The sequence below is a fragment of the Sus scrofa genome, chromosome 2 (genome assembly GCF_000003025.6).
Source record: "Sus scrofa isolate TJ Tabasco breed Duroc chromosome 2, Sscrofa11.1, whole genome shotgun sequence".
NCBI lineage: Eukaryota > Metazoa > Chordata > Mammalia > Artiodactyla > Suidae > Sus > Sus scrofa.
The window spans coordinates 12,927,730-12,944,008 of NC_010444.4; the positions used below are offsets into that span (position 1 = coordinate 12,927,730).

The 16,279-nt window shown below is 40.5% G+C and overlaps 1 pseudogene; it reads right to left on the reverse strand.

Annotated features, from left to right (window-relative positions):
• Nucleotides 274–1,211, reverse strand: LOC100512887 (annotated as a pseudogene).

Here is a 16,279-nt window from a genome sequence, read left to right on the forward strand (position 1 = left end):
GTATATAATTACTTATAAAGCCCTTTATCATTCTCTCTCTCTTGATCCTGGCTTTAATCATAACAAGGCAATTTTTACTGATATGATAACTGAGGCATAGACTTTCCAGCTCAAGTTCATCAAACTAATAAAGAAATTACTGGAATTTAAATCTATATTTTTTGGCCTCGATACATCTTTGTAATTATGAGATCTGGTTCATGTGTTAAGGGGACAAGCCAAAAGCCCAAAGGATGACTTTTTAGGAACATATGAACTGATGGAGCTCAAGTCTTACCCTACTTGGGAAACCCTCATCCTGTTGAGAGCTTTCTTCAGAGCCTCCTTTACTTCCTTGTTTCTCAGGCTGTAGATCATTGGGTTCAGCATAGGGATAACCACAGTGTAAAACACGGACACAATCTTGTCCTCCCAGAGGGATTTTCCCATGTTACCTTTCAAGTATATGAATATGAGCGTCCCAAAAAAAAGAGCCACTGCAGTCATGTGAGAAGCACAGGTGGAGAAAGTCTTGGCTTTGCCATCAGCTGAACGAATCTTCAGGATAGCACGAATGATGAATAGGTAGGATACAAGAATCACTGAAATGCTGGTTGTAATGACCAGGAAAGCTAAGAGGTAAATTACTCGTTCTCGTGGTCGGTCTCACTGCAGGCAAGCTTCAGCAGGGGTGGGAGGTCACAAAAGAAGAAGTCCACATGGTTGGATTTACAGAAGGAGATGGAGAAGGTACACCCAGTGCGAATCATGGAATTAACCATGGCACCACCATATGCCCCAGCCACCAGCCCCAGGCGGGTCTGGGGTGTCATGGCAGTGGCATAGAGGAGAGGGTTACACACAGCCACATAGCGGTCATAGGCCATCACAGCTAAAAGGAAACACTCAGTACTAGCACAAAGTGTGAAAAAGAAGAACTGTGTGGCACAGCGCTCAAAGCGATGACCATCTTCCTGGTAACCAAGATCTCCAGCAACTGAGGGACAATAACAGAAGAGTAGCAAATGTCCAAGAAGGAAAGGTGGCTGAGGAAGAAATACATGGGAGTCTGGAGGCGAGGGTCATTCGAATCAGCACTATCATGCCCAGGTTGCCTCCCACGGTGACAAGTAAATCACCAGAAACACAAAGAAGAGACCCATCTGCAGCTCATCCCACAGCTGGAACCCCATCAGAATGAATTCGGTCACTGCACTGCCATTCTCTGCCATGAATCCCAGGTTGCCACTGAAATTTAAAAAAAAAAAAAAAGTCTCTTTAAGGTGAGCATGGCTTGACCTGATCCTTTTCAGTAATGATAGTCTTTAAGATTTGTAAAGCACTTTACATTTTTTTCCAAACTTTATTTGATCTTTCAGAGATCCTGGGAAGTATATATTATTAATTCCATTTTCAAGAGAAGAATACAAGATCAAAGAGGTAAAGTGACTAGTTCATGATTTCATAGGAACGAGGCAAAGCCAGAGCTAGAACTCAGATCCTTAGACATTTCCAAACTTCTCACAGGTTCCAAATTGAAAACTTATATCAGCCTCACTGCAGACCCAGAAAAACATCACTTTGTTGGAGAAACCCTAGTGGTATAGTACTAAGGGCATGGCTTTGAAATCAGACCAATGCTCCAGTCCCTTGAGACCTTGGGCAAGTTAATTCAACTTTCTGATCCTCATCTTCTTGTTAGTGTAATGAGAATTTCAATGCCAAAGTCACAATATTACTGTGAAGGATATAACTTACATGCTGTACTTAACACTTGACTCACATACTTAAAAACATTTTTTTCTAAATTCTGCAATAATGTAACATGCTCCTAGGTTCATGTACTTTCTGGAATCTTATCTCCAAAGTCACAGCCCTCTGGAGTCCCAATATCAACTGCATCTTTCTTTGTGGTTGTTTTGATGTGCGTGTGTACACAATGGGGTTGGAGGTGAGCTGTGAAGAGAAAGCACAGTTATAACCTCTACAATCTGCTGCCTGACAAGTCTCTTCTTCCTCTCTGTTTCTGCCAAACAGCACGGCCTGGTTTCCAGGTTCTCTTCTTCCAAAGGAAGTGTCTCATTTTTTTCAAAATGTCAGATCATTATCAATCAGGAGAATCATGAATCAAGCCATTCCAGAATTAGTCTGCAAAGCTCCTTAAGGGACAAAGCCGTTCCACTGATTTTAGAATTCTAACAGAGATAGAGTTCTTGCCAAGGTATGTGGACACTCTTGTCTCTGTACTTTTGGATGCTGATAATTTGGAGTAATGGAAATACTGAGTGTGGACTGCAAAGATGATTCTTTTTGTCCTACTTTCATCCTTGAAAAAAAAATTTGATAATGATCTCATAGGATTTTAGATAAATAAGAAAATGAAGCTTTGACCAGTGTTTGGCAAATCTGATCTACTGATGAAATAAATGTCAGCATCTTGTGTTTCTCCCTCCCCCACTGAATTCCTGATGATGTAAATATTTAGGAATTTTTTTCTTAGGGCCCAATATAATGTTGACTTTCAACAAAAACAGTAACTTGCTGTGTTCCTGGAATTCACACAAAACATTTTAATTGAAGGGGGAAAAAAGAGAGACTGTGTTCATTTATTTATCCAATAAGAATCTCTTGTATACGTATGGTTGATTCACTTCGCTGTACACCTGAAGCTAATACATCATAAATCACCTACACTCCAATAAAGTTTATTTTTTAAAAAAGATAAAGTGTGAGTGACAGACCAATTAAAAAAAAAAAAAGAATCTGTTGAGAACTTATAGTGCATGAGGCACTCTTCTGGTTGCTTGGAACAAAGCACAAAGATCTGGAGTTCCTGCTGTGGTGCAACAGGATCTGTGGCGTCTCTGCAGTGCCAGGACACAGTTGATCCCCAACCCAGCACAGTGGGTCAAGTATCGGCATTTTTGAAGCTGAAGCCAAAGTCGGAGCTGTTGTGGCTCAGATTTGATCCCTGACCCAGAAACTCCATATGCTCAGGGCAGTCAAAAAGAAAAAAAAAAAAAAGCGCAAAGATCTTTGACCTTGTGGAGTGGTCATTCTAGCAGAGGAGCCACGACTATACAGATATGTTGTTTTTGTTTTTTTTAAAGAAGTGTATTTTTGGAGTTCCCATCATGGCGCAGTGGAAACAAATCCGACTAGGAACCATGAGGTGGCAGGTTCAATCCCTGGCCTTGTTCAGTGGGTTAAGGATCCAGCATTGCGTGATCTGTGGTGTAGGTCGCAGATGCAGCTCAGATCTGGTGTTGCTGTGGCTGTGGCATAGGCCAACAGCTATAGCTCCAATTAGACCCTTAGCCTGGGAACTTCCTTATGCCACGGGTGCAGCCCTAAAAAAAAAAGTATATTTTTGGAGTTCCTTTATGGTGACTCAGGTTAAGGATCTAGTGTTGTCAGTGAAGCGGCTCCAGTTGCTGCTCTTGTGTAGGTTCAATCCCTGGCCTTGTAAAGCACATGCTACATGTGCGGCAAAAAAAAGAGTGGCAGTATATTTTTACTATAATAGAAAATATGTCCTATGAAACGCATACACACAGAGCTTTGGGAAAGCCAAAATAAGGAGAGGGGTATTAAGTAGGACCATCAGGGAAGATTCATTGAAAAAGTGACATTTCAGCAGAAATGGGAGGATAACTATTCATGCTTATTGGCACACATCATTTATCCACAAACAATAGAAAATGAAGACATCAGCCATGGACTACCCCCACTTCCATCACACAACCTGCAGAGTTCTCCAGGTCCTTGTGAGACACTCTCAAGGCAGTTTGTTCAGAAGTGTCAATCTCCCAATATAGAGAGACACCCGTAAGGTATCAGAGGCTCAATAATCAGCTTACAATCACTCAGGGTAATGGTAAGGCTAGAATCCCAACAATATAGCACAGTGGCTAAGAAAATGGGCTTAAAGACAAACAGCAGCTTATTCCAACCTCAGTTATTTCAATTTGCGTAACCTTGGGCAAGTACTTGACTTCTGGAGTCTCAGATGTGATACCCATATGTATAAAAATAACAGTATTGCTATGCTGTGGGAGGTAAAAGAGATACCTCATGGAAGTACATGCACCATGCCTAGTACAGAGTAAATACTCAATACATGTAATTGTTACAAAAATGATTTTCAACCACTAAGTTGTTCTGTGGTTCAGAGATTTAATTTATTCCTATTTTGTTATTGAGTAAAATGAGGGCTCACATGGTTAAACCAACTTCCCCAAGACTGTAATGGGATTTCCAGCTCCAAATTCATTCATAACTAACACAAGTGGGACACAAGCCCAGCTCCAGGCAGCCCAGCTAGGGAGGCATAAGTCAGGTGACCCACCACACCCCAGCTCTCCTCTAAAAGACACTTTGAGATCTCTTTGAGAGAGGGGAGCTAGTCTTCTCTGGAGGGGAGTGTCATAGTGGGGGAGGGACCACTGGTTATGATGAGCCAGTAAGAGTACATGGTAGAAGGCTCGAAAGAGCCTCTGGAGGCTTAAATTCACATCTGCTCTGACACCGATGTCCTGTGTAAGCGCAAGCAACCACCTTCCCATTTCTGGGTCTATGTCTCATGAAAAGTCTGCACTTAAATGATGTCACATGCTGCATCCTGTTCTACAGCTTAACGGTCTCTTCTTCTCTTAAAAGTCATTACGTATATGACTGATTCACTTTGCCGTACACCTGAAACTAATACAACATTGTAAATCAACTACATTCCCATAAAATAAAATTTTTTCTAAAAGTTCCATGAGAAATGGAAAGAGCGTGTATTAATAGTAATAACGGGAGTTCCCGTCGTGGCGCAGTGGTTAACGAATCCGACTAGGAACCATGAGGTTGCAGGTTCAATCCCTGGCCTTGCTCAGTGGGTTAAGGATCTGGCATTACTGTGAGCTGTGGTGTAGGTCGCAGACGCGGCTCGGATCCTGCGTTGCTGTGGCTCTGGCATAGGCCAGTGGCTACGCTCCAATTAGACCCCTAGCCTGGGAACCTCCATATGCCACGGGAGCGGCCCAAAGAAATAGCAAAAAGACAAAAAAAAATAGTAATAACAAAGAAGGACATTAAAACAACACTCACTTTGGGTAAGATGCTATTCTGGGTGTTTTATGTGAACGGCCTCATCTACTTTTCACAAAACTCCAACACCAGATATGGTTATTATCCTTATTTATAGCCTGGAAATAGAGACTTACAGAAATTAAGTGATTTGGTTTGGGGAAACCACTAGGCTAGGATTTGAACCAAGGTCTTTTGAGTTTCAAGGATAACCCATGACTGTGATGATAATGAGTTACTATCTAGTGAGCCCCTTTTTATGAACAGAACTTTTTAGCAGCTTTACATACATTACTTTCTACATTCGAGCAAAGAAGAGAGTAACATAAGTTAAATAAAGATTTGGAGCACCTGGCCACAAAAAAGAATGAAATAATGCCATTTTCAGCAACATGGATATAACTAGAGATTCTCACACTAAGTGAAGTAAGACAGAAAGAGAAAGACAAATACCATATGATATCACTTATATGTGGAATCTAAAATATGGCATAAATGAGCCTATCTACAAAACAGCAACAGAATCACAGAAATAAAGAACAGACTGTGATTGCCAGTGGGGAGGGGGGAAGGAGTGGGATGGATGGGGAGTTTGGGGTTGGTAGGTGCAAATTATTACATTTAGAAAAGATAAGCAAAGAGATCCTACTGTATAGGACAGAAAATTATATCCAATCTCTGGGGATAGAACGTGATAAAAGACATTATGAGAAAAAGAATATATATGTGTACATATATATAATATATAGAATTGGCACAACACTAAATCAACCATAATTTAACTTTTTTAAAAAGTCAAAAACAAAAGATTTTGCAAAATGACCCCGATTCTGAAAACACTACACACATTCTCCTTTTTGTAGTATCGTCTTTATTGTGCGTGTCTCATCTACAAGGATGGGAGGGTAGACAAGGTACACAAGGCTACCTTCAGAATCAAACTCTAGGAGTTCCCGTCATGGCACAGTGGTTAACAAATCCAACTAGGAGCCATGAGGTTGTGGGTTCGATCCCTGGCCCTGCTCAGTGGGTTAACGATCCGGGTTGCGGTGAGCTGTGGTGTAGGTTACAGACGCGGCTTGGCTCCTGCATTGCTGTGGCTCTGGCGCAGGCCGGCGGCTACAGCTCCAATTCGACCCCTAGCCTGGAACCTCCATATGCCCAGGGAGCGGCCCCAGAAAAGCCAAAAAAACAAAAACAAAAAACAAACAAACAAAAAGAATCGAACTCTAATCAGGAGTGAGCAGCCACCAGGGAGCCATCAGCTCCAGCAGAGTTTTAAGCGCTGAGACAAAAATCATGTAACCCAACCTTGTTCCTGGCTCTTCATCATTTCCCACTTGAACTTTCCCTTTGCCCAAGTCTCATTACTCATTTTTTATTTATCTTGCTGCATGTCATGCATTTTTATAAGCCACTTTAAGTCTCTTTTGGAAAGAGATGTTGATGAATAAATAAATACAAAATAAAATTGCCTGTTTGCCAGAAGCCAGAATCATCGGAATGATCAGCCCTATCAGCATCATACCAATAACAGTGCCGCCAGAGGACATTGCTTAATGGATTCTGGAAAGACAGTGCACAGTGATCCAGCCTAAATGAGACCCATCCACAGATGATGAAGAAAGGCAGATACTCAAGGGAGAAAATGGAAGACGAGAGAGGTCTCCAGGTCTGCGCTCCTGAAATCTTCGTAAATCCAAATTCTAAGATAGTGACCTAGGACTGTATTTTGAGGCAGTGAAAAGCCCTGAAGGTCTCCTAAGCCATAATGCACCATAATGTGATCCTTCTAATTATCAGATCTGTCCATTTTTCCATGGGCAGGGGAAAATATTCAAGAAAACCAAGGTTGCCAAGTGTTTGCTGATCTTCAGAAGAGCTGGAGAGTGGGTGTTCTCTCCAAGAACCATTCCACCTTGCCTGGTGATGCATTGTCTAAATTCCTGAACTGGTCCAAAATGACTGATAATTCTAGATAGAACAGCCAATCCATTTCCTAATGATTATGATTAAAGAAAACCAACAGCAGGTGCACAAAGTTTCTCAACAGGAAGAAGAACCATGGATCAGTGTGGCCTCAGAGGCAAATACTTGGTCCCAGGCAATTTAGATAAACTAAGTTACTGGGGGAAATGAATGGAACACTGAAGCAGCAGTTTCCTGTTTTGAAGCCCACAAAATAGTTGAAATCGCTAGCTTTTAAGAATATACAGGAAGAAAGCCAATCCTTTATGCCATCATAAACCCACCATGCTCCATGGTACTGAGCCACGTCAGCAATTCACATTTTCAGTGATCTGTTTTCTAACTGTTGAACAGGCGGAGAAATGTTTCACTTTCAAACACTTCTTGAAGGACCTCTAACTCTAGCTTATCTTTTCCCCACATTAGTCACGTATGCTCAAGACCCGCAGCCTCATTTTTATATCAGCCAACAGTAAACACACCTAGGACATCTAAGTCACACATTCCAAATCTAAAGGAGAAAAATGTTGAGATTGTTTGCTCTTCGGGATTCATAATCTCCCCAAAACCACCACTAAATCTTGGGAAACTAATAAGGGTTTCGGAAGAGAAGGCCAGCAGACTTTCGGGTTTAATATGCTCTATCTGTCATCTCAGAATAGAGAAACAACTGGACTAGGAATCAATAGGTTACAATGGATTAATCGAGAAAATATATGGGAAAATGATTCTCAAAGTAATAAGTTTGTACTTGGAAGAGATTGTTATAAGGGCCCAGGCATCCAAGTTATAATAGCACAGGCTGCGGAAAGTACATAGCTATAGATCTGAAGAGTATTTATATAGCTCAGCGAAAGTAATCCACTTAAATCCTCCAAGGATCTAAGGTTTAAAGTTATTTTAAAATGGTGAGATGTAAAAGTTGTATGATGTGCCTACAGTTATGTAGCCATTGCTCTCAGCTGGAAGTGGGCAACAAAGACTTATAAAGGATCTGCCTTTCTATTCTGTGCCAGCCAGTAGGCTGGCCACAGGGGAAGGAATGATGAATACATAGAACTAAACAGACATTAGATGATAATGATCCTCCCTGTGCCACTGGAATAGAACTGGCATGGTTTGCTTGTGGTAACTTGAAGAGGAAAAAGCACAAAGGAACAAGGTATAAGAGGCTTTGCCAGTCAAAGTGTCAGGATGGACTTGGGTCCTACGGATGTTTAAGTGGTGAAAAAAAAAAAATAGCAGGATCTTCCACCACACTGTGTTCAGGTAAAGAAATAGCTAAACCTAGGGATAAAAATAAACTCTCTATTTAAGAGCTCCCTTTTCCTCAGTAATTTGTTTGGAAGAAAACTTTAGTTGGTCATTTTATAGCTGAATTTAAACTTATAAATACATAGGAAAATATTCTCCGGCAAGCTTCGTTGAAAATAGCAGAATGGCAGAACCAGCTTGGTGTCATGGAACCAGCATGCTTTGACGTTCCATCACAGCGGGGTCAAGTTCCAGCCATACAATTCAACTCTCTGGACATCAGCTGTTTCATCTATAAGATGGACAGGAATATTACCTAAGTCATGGGTGTGCTGTGAGGATGAAACGAGAAGGCGTGTGTTCTCAACAAAGATTGGTTCTGCTGCATACAAAGGAAGGTGTGAATTCCCCTCCCTCTAATTATACATGGCTTTCATGACCCCTCACTTTAAAACACGGTACTCCAATTATCTCATTTGACCCTCCCACAATCCATTTTGAGGTGAGGAAAGTGAGATTTCATGACCCCTCACTTTAAAACATGGTACTCCAATTATCTCATTTGACCCTCACACAATCCATTTTGAGGTGAGGAAAGTGAGATTTCAAGGGTCACATAGCTAGGAGGAAAAGCAGCCAGAACTGAGGCCCAGAACCCTGTGCACTGCACCACCCAGTCCTTCAGCTTGGCGGTCATAATCGTACAGCTGCCTCACCTGAAGATGGGAGGTGGTGAGGTGTGGAGTGGGGGAGGCAGAATCGGAAAAGTTGAAATCTTGAGTTCTTCCTCACTGTGTGATCCTGCAGTAAACTTCTAGAACGGCATATAAATGCTGTCCAAATGCTGACCTCAAACCTCTTACACTTCACCAATGCCTGCTCACTCTGCCCCATCTGCTCCCTGGACAGAGTGAGCAGTAGAATATCAGAACTTCAAGGAGTCTCCAAAACTTATGAGGAAACAGTTAGATGAGGAAAAGGATCCCGAGATAAGGAAGATCTTGCCCAGAAAAAACACCAATGGAAATTTTTGAGAGGAACAGATCTCCCGCAGAAAGATAACACACCTTTCTACTGCCTAGGCTGCTTCTCTTTTTCAGAGTTTTACCACAGCTTTGCTGCTGCACAGAACTAGTCGAGCCCTCTGTTTCTCAGAGAGTAATGAAAACAGATGAACTTTCCTCCTTTAAAGGGAGATTGAGAGAAGAGAGGAGAACCTGGACGGAACCACCACTACAAAGCATGAGCAGAAGTGTGAGGTCTCTTTAGCTACAGATGGGCCTTTTTCTCCCCCTAACCTCTTTAGAGCTTCTCCGAAGTCAGTGCCCACCTGTCCAGTCCTAAAAGAAAGATCTCGAGTCTCTATGCTTTAGGGGTGGCTTAGCCAAAACCTCACAGTAAGTAGAATCGTGGAACACTACTCAGCCATAAAGAAAAGAGTGAAGGGAGTTCCCGTCATGGCGCAGTGGTTAACGAATCCGACTAGGAACCATGAGGTTGCGGGTTCGGTCCCTGCCCTTGCTCAGTGGGTTAACGATCCGACGTTGCTGTGAGCTGTGGTGTAGGTTGCAGACGCGGCTCGGATCCCGCGTTGCTGTGGCTCTGGCGTAGGCCGGGGCTACAGCTCCGATTGGACCCCTAGCCTGGGAACCTCCATATGCCGCGGGAGCGGCCCAAAGAAATAGCGAAAAAAAAGACAAAAAAAAAAAAGAAAAAAGAAAAGAGTGAAGTAACGTCATATCCAGCAACATGAATGCAACTAAAGATTGTCATACTAAGTGAAGTAAGTTAGAAAGAGAAAGAAAAAAAACTTAGGCTATCACTTATATGTGAAATCTAAAGTAGGGCACAAATGACCCTATCTACAAAACAGAAACAGACTCACAAATATAAAGAACAGACTTCTGGTTGTCAAGGGTGAAGGAGGACGGAATGCGATGGACTGGGAGTTTGGGGTTAGTAGGTGAAAACATTACATTTAGAATGGATAAGAAATGAGGTCCTACTGTATAGCACAGGGAACTACATCCAGTGTCTTGGGATAGACCATGATAACGTAGGGGAAAGAATATATGTGGTAACTTTGCTGTATAGCAGAAACTGGCACAACATTGTAAATCAACTATACTTTAATTTTAAAAAGAAAAAAAAAAGAAAGTAGAATCATGAACTCTTACCTGCAGGAATCTGAGATTCACCTCCTACCCAAAGCAGAAATCCTGCCTAGGCAACTCTGATGGCTAATGAACTAATGGTGACCCTTTCTGACCAATCTTTATGGAACTGGAATAATTCCAATATTGGGGAAATTATTCTCCCACAAAGGAGTCATTCTATTTTAGAGACTACCTATTGTTTCCAGCTCTCTCTGTAATGTCTGTACCATCATATTTCAAATACCTGCTAGAGTGTAACAAGTTTCTTAGAGATTCGACAAGAGTTACTTCTTGCTTTTGCCCTTCTCTCATATACCCCCTTACTTGAAATGGCCTCTTCAGTCTTCCATATGGTTTCACCTGCCTTGTCTTCTGATTATAAACAATCACTTGAAGAAGGTATGAGATTCATAATCAGTCCCATGCTATAGATGAAGAAACCAATACCCAAAGATGCTAAATGTCTTGCATCACTGCAAGAGAGAAGCAAAACAAATAACTCCTGGTGCTTTGTGCTCCCCTGCAAACCACACTAGCTTTGACCCTCCTCTCTAAAGAGAGAAGAGATTAAACCCATTTAAGAGGAGAGGAAACCAAGATTCAACTTATCAAGTACATTTTAAATCTGGACTGTGTTTCACTTTCTCTCTTACCCACCTTTGGCGAGACCAAGAGGTCCTTCTCTAGAAGACTAGGCTGGATGGAAGTAAATATGACGTCTTAACGGGGCTTTGGGTGATCAGAGGAATAAACATCTTCAGCACCCGCAGCTCATAAGCCCCAGCATCCACAGAAGCACCCATCAATAGGTGCCGGGTCTCTGTCCTATCTTGGGTGTTCCAGGAAGGCAATTCGAAAACAGGCAAGGGGATTCGCCACTGATTGGGTTCTCTAATCAGGCCCTAAGCTTCTAATTAGGCTTTCTAATTCCCAGAGGAGAGAAACATTCAGAAAAGGGCCCCTGCAAAGTTAGCTTTCTTAGTCCCTCCCACTCAAAGTTTGTCCTTTCTGGCAGCCCCCACCATAATATAATCTCATTTGGGGTTAGGGGAAGTATTTCTATATTCTTCTCTCTCTGAGAAGTTGTCAGTGACCCAATGGGGCCCCTTCTGAATAAGCTTACTTATGGGGCACAAGTAAAATTAGTGATTGTGTGATATCCAGGAGCCTGCCTGTTCATTTACTCAGCTGATATTAATATCTGTATACGAAGTACTTAGTATCTTGCACACATTATTTTTACCTTAGTTTAATTCACTGACTCCTCACAACAATCCTATGAGATTTACATGGTATTTTTATTATTCTACCCTACCAGTGAGGAAGTTGAAACAACCGCCATGGTCACACAGGTGGAAAGGGGGAAAGCTGAGATTGGAACAAGGGGAGCCTGGTATGATACCTCCAAACACCTTTCTCTTATCCACTACCCTGAACTTCCTGCTGTCAGAAAGCTGATTACCAATACCACTTTTTTCTCCTTATTTCTTATTTTTATTAAAATATGGTTGATTTACAATGTTATGCCAATTTCTACTAACAGAAAAGTGGCCCAGTCATTTTTTTATATTATCTTCCATCATGGAGTATCCTAAGAGACTGGATATATTACCCTGTGCTGTACAATAGGGCCTCATTGCTTGCCCATTTTTTTTGAAATTTTTTAAATGATTGTTATTTTTCCATTAGAGTTGGTTTACAGTGTTATGTCAATTTTCTACAGTACAGCAAAGTGACCCAGCCATGCATACATATATCCATTCTTTTTCTCACATTATCCTCCATCATGCTCCATCACAAGTGACTAGATATAGTTCCCAGTGCTATACAGCAGGATCTCATTGCTTATCCATTCCAAAGGCAATAGTTTGCATCTATTAACCCAGATTCCCAGTCCATCCCACTCCCTCCCCCACCCCTTTGGCAACCACAAGTCTGTTCTCCAAGTCCATGAGTTTCTTTTCTGTGGGAAGGTTTATTTGTGCCATATATTAGATTCAGATATAAGTGATATGATATGGTATTTGTCTTTCTCTTTCTGACTTACTTCACTTAATAGGAGAGTCTCTAGTTCCATCTATGTTGCTGAAAATGGCATTATTTTGTTCTTTTTTATATGTCACATCTTAATGCATTCATCTATCAATGGACATTTAGGTTGTTTCCATGTCTTGACTACTGTGAATAGTGCTGCAGTGAACATCGGGTGCATGTAATTTCTTCAAGGAAATTTGTCCAGATATATGCCCAAGTGTGGGATTTCTAGCTCATATAGTAGTTCCATAGTGGTTGTACAATTTTTACATTCCCACCAACAGTGTAGGAGGGTTCCCTTTTTTCCACATGCTCTCAAGCATTTGTTATTTGTGGACTTATTAGTGGTGACTATTCTGACTGGTGTGAGGTGGTACCTCATAGTAGATTTGATTCCCATTTCTCTAATAATGAGGGATGTTAAGCATTTTTTCATATGCTTTTTGGCCATCTGTATATCTTCTTTGGAGAAATGTCTGTTCAGGTCTTTTGCCCATCTTTCAGTTGGGTTGTTGGCTTTTTTGCTGTTGAGTTGTATAAGTTGTTTGTATATTTTAGAGATTAAGCCCTTGTCAGTTGCATCATTTGAAACGATTTTCTCCCACTCCATAAGTTGTCTTTTTGATTTTTTTTTTGTGATTTCCTTTGCTGTGCAAAAGCTTGTCAATTTGATAAGGTCCTATTGGTTCATTTTTGCTTTTATTTCTGTTGCTTTAGGAGATGGACCTGAGAAAACATTTGTAAGGTTGATGTCAGAGAATGTTTTGCCCATGTTCTCTTCTAGGAGTTTGATGGTGTCTTGTCTTACATTTAAGTCTTTTAGGCCATTTTTAGTTTGTTTTTGTGCATGGCGTGAGAGTGTGTTCCAGTTTCACTGATTTACATGTGGCTGTCCAGTTTTCCCAGCACCACTTGCTGAAAAGACTATCTTTTTTCCATTTTATATTTTTGCCTCCCTTGTCAAAGATTAATTGACCATAGGTGTCTGGGTCTATTTCTGGGTTGTCTATTCTGTTCCATTGGTCTGTATGTCTGATTAATGTGGCTTTGTAATATTGCCTAAAGTCTGGGAGAGTTATGCCTCCTGCTTGGTTTTTGTTTCTCAGGATTGCTTTGGCAATTCTGGGTCTTTTGTGGTTCCATATAAATGTTTAGATTGTTTCTTCTAGTTCTGTGAAAAATGTCGTGGGTAATTTGATAGGGATAGCATTGAATCTGTAGATGCTTTGGGTAGAATAGCCATTTTTACGACATTAATTTTCCAACCCAGGAGCATAGAATATCTTCCCATTTCTTTGAATCCACTTTAATTTCCTTGATTAATGTTTTATTGTTCTCAGCATACAAGTCTTTCACATCCTTGGTCATGTTTATTCCCAGGTATTTAATTTTGGGGGGTGCAATATTAAAAGGTATTGTATTTTTTCATTCCTTTTCTAAAATTTCATTGTTAGTATACAGAAATGCAACCGAATTCTGAATGTTAAGCTTGCACCCTGCTACTTTGCTGAATTCATTAATCAGTTGGAGTAGTTTTTGTGTGGAGTCCTTAGGGTTTTCTATATATAGAATCATGCTATCTGCATAAAGTGACAATTTTACCTCTTTTTTTCCAATTTGGATACCTTTTATTTCTTTTGTTTGTCTGATTGCTGAGGCTAGGACTTCCAATACTATGTTAAATAAAAGTGGTGAGAATGGGCATCCTTGTCTTGATCCAGATTTTAGTGGAAAGGCTTTCAGCTTTTCTCCGTTGAGTATTAGATTTGCTGTGGGTTTGTTGTAAATGGCTTTTATTATGTTAAGTTATTTCCCTCTATACTCACTTTGGTAAGAGTTTTTATAATGAATGGATGCTGAACTTTGTCAAATGCCAGTTCTGTACCTGTTGAGATGATCATGTGGTTTTTGATATTTATCTTGTTAATGTGGTGTATGACATTGATTGATTTGCATATGTTGAACCATCCTTGTGAACCTGGGATGAATCCCACTTGGTCGTTGCGTATGATCTTTTTTATATGTTTTTGGATTTGGTTGGCTAAATTTTTTTGATAATTTTTGCACCTATATTCATCAAAGACATTGGCCTATAATTTTCTTTTTGGTAGTATCTTTGTCTAGTTTTGGTATTAGGGTGATGGTGGCTTCGTAGAATGTCTTTGTGAGTGTTCCTTCTTCTTCAAACTTTTGGAAAAGTTTAAGGAGAATGGGTATAAATTCCTCTTTGTACGTTTGGTAGAATTCACCTGTGAAGCCGTCTGGTCCCAGACTTTTGTTTATAGGGAGTGTTTTTATTACATATTCAATTTCATTTCTAGTGAACAGTCTTGTTCTGTTGATTTATTTCTTCTTGATTCAGTTTGGCAGGACCTAAGTCTCTAGAAAGTTGTCTGTTTCTTCTAGGCTGTCAAATTTGTTCTTAGGATTTTTTGTATTTCTGCAGTATCTCTTGAGATTTCTCCTTTTTCATTTCTTATTGTGTTTATTTGGGAGTTTTCTCTCTTCTTGGTGAGTCTGGCCAGAGGTTTGTCAATTTTCTTTACCTTTTCAAAGAACCAGCTCTTGGTTTTATTGATTTTTTCTATTGCTTTTTGAATCTCTATTTTATTGATTTCCTCATTGATCTTTGTGATTTCCTTCCTTCTGCTGACTTTAGGGGGGTTTTTTTGTTTGTTTGGGGGGTTTTTATTGGTAAATATATATATATAATTTCCCCAATACATTATTATTTTTTTTTACTGTACAGCATGGTGACCCAGTTACACATACATGTATACATTATTTTTTCTCACATTATCATGCTCCATCATAAGTAACTAGACATAGCTCCCAGTGCTACACAGCAGGATCTCATTGCTAATCCATTCCAAAGGCAATAGTCTGCGTCTATCAACTCCAAGCTGACTTTAAGTTTTGTTTGTTCTTTTTCTAATTTATTTAGGTGATGGGTTAAGTTGTTATCTGAGATTTTTCTTCTTTTTTGAGGAAGGCCTGTGTCACTATGAATTTCCCCCAAGCCCTGCTTTTGCAGTATCCCATAGATTTTGAGTGGTTGTGTCTTCGTTATCATTTGTCTCAAGGTTTTTTTTTTTTTTTTTTTTTTTTTTTTTTTTTTTTGTTTTTTCTTGCGCTGGATATGTTCCGCTATCAATCGCTCAGCCCCCTCCCCCCCCCCCGCGTCTGCCCTCCCCGCTCTCCCCGTCCCACTCCACCCCCCCTCATCCCTTCGTCCCTCCCACACGGCCTCAATTTTTTAATTTCCTTCCTGATTTCCTCATTACCCATTGGTTTTTAGTAGAATGTCGTTTAGTCTCCATGTAGTTATTTTTTTCTCGTATCTTTTCCTGTGGTTGATTTCTAGTTTCAGGCCATGGTGGTCACAGGGGATACTTGAAATAATTTCTATACTCTTAAATATGTTGAGGTTAGCTTTATGCCCCAGTACATGATCGATCCTTGAGAATGTTCCATGTGCACTCGAGAAGAATGTACATTTGGATTGTTTTGGATGTAATGCCCTGAAAATGTCAACTAAGTCTAACTTTTCTACTGTGTCATTTAGGATCTCTGTGGCCTTATTGATTTTCTGTCTAGAGGATCTATCCATGGATGTGACTGGGGGTGTTAAAGCCTCCTATTATTATTGTATTCCCATCAATTTCTGCTTATCCATTCTAAATGTAATAGTTCACAACTACTAACCCCAAAGTCCCAGCCTATAGCATTCCCTTCCCCCTCCCCCTTGGCAACCACAAGTTTTTTCTCTTATGTCTGTGAGTTGCTTCTCTTTTGTAGATAGGTTCAGCTGTGCC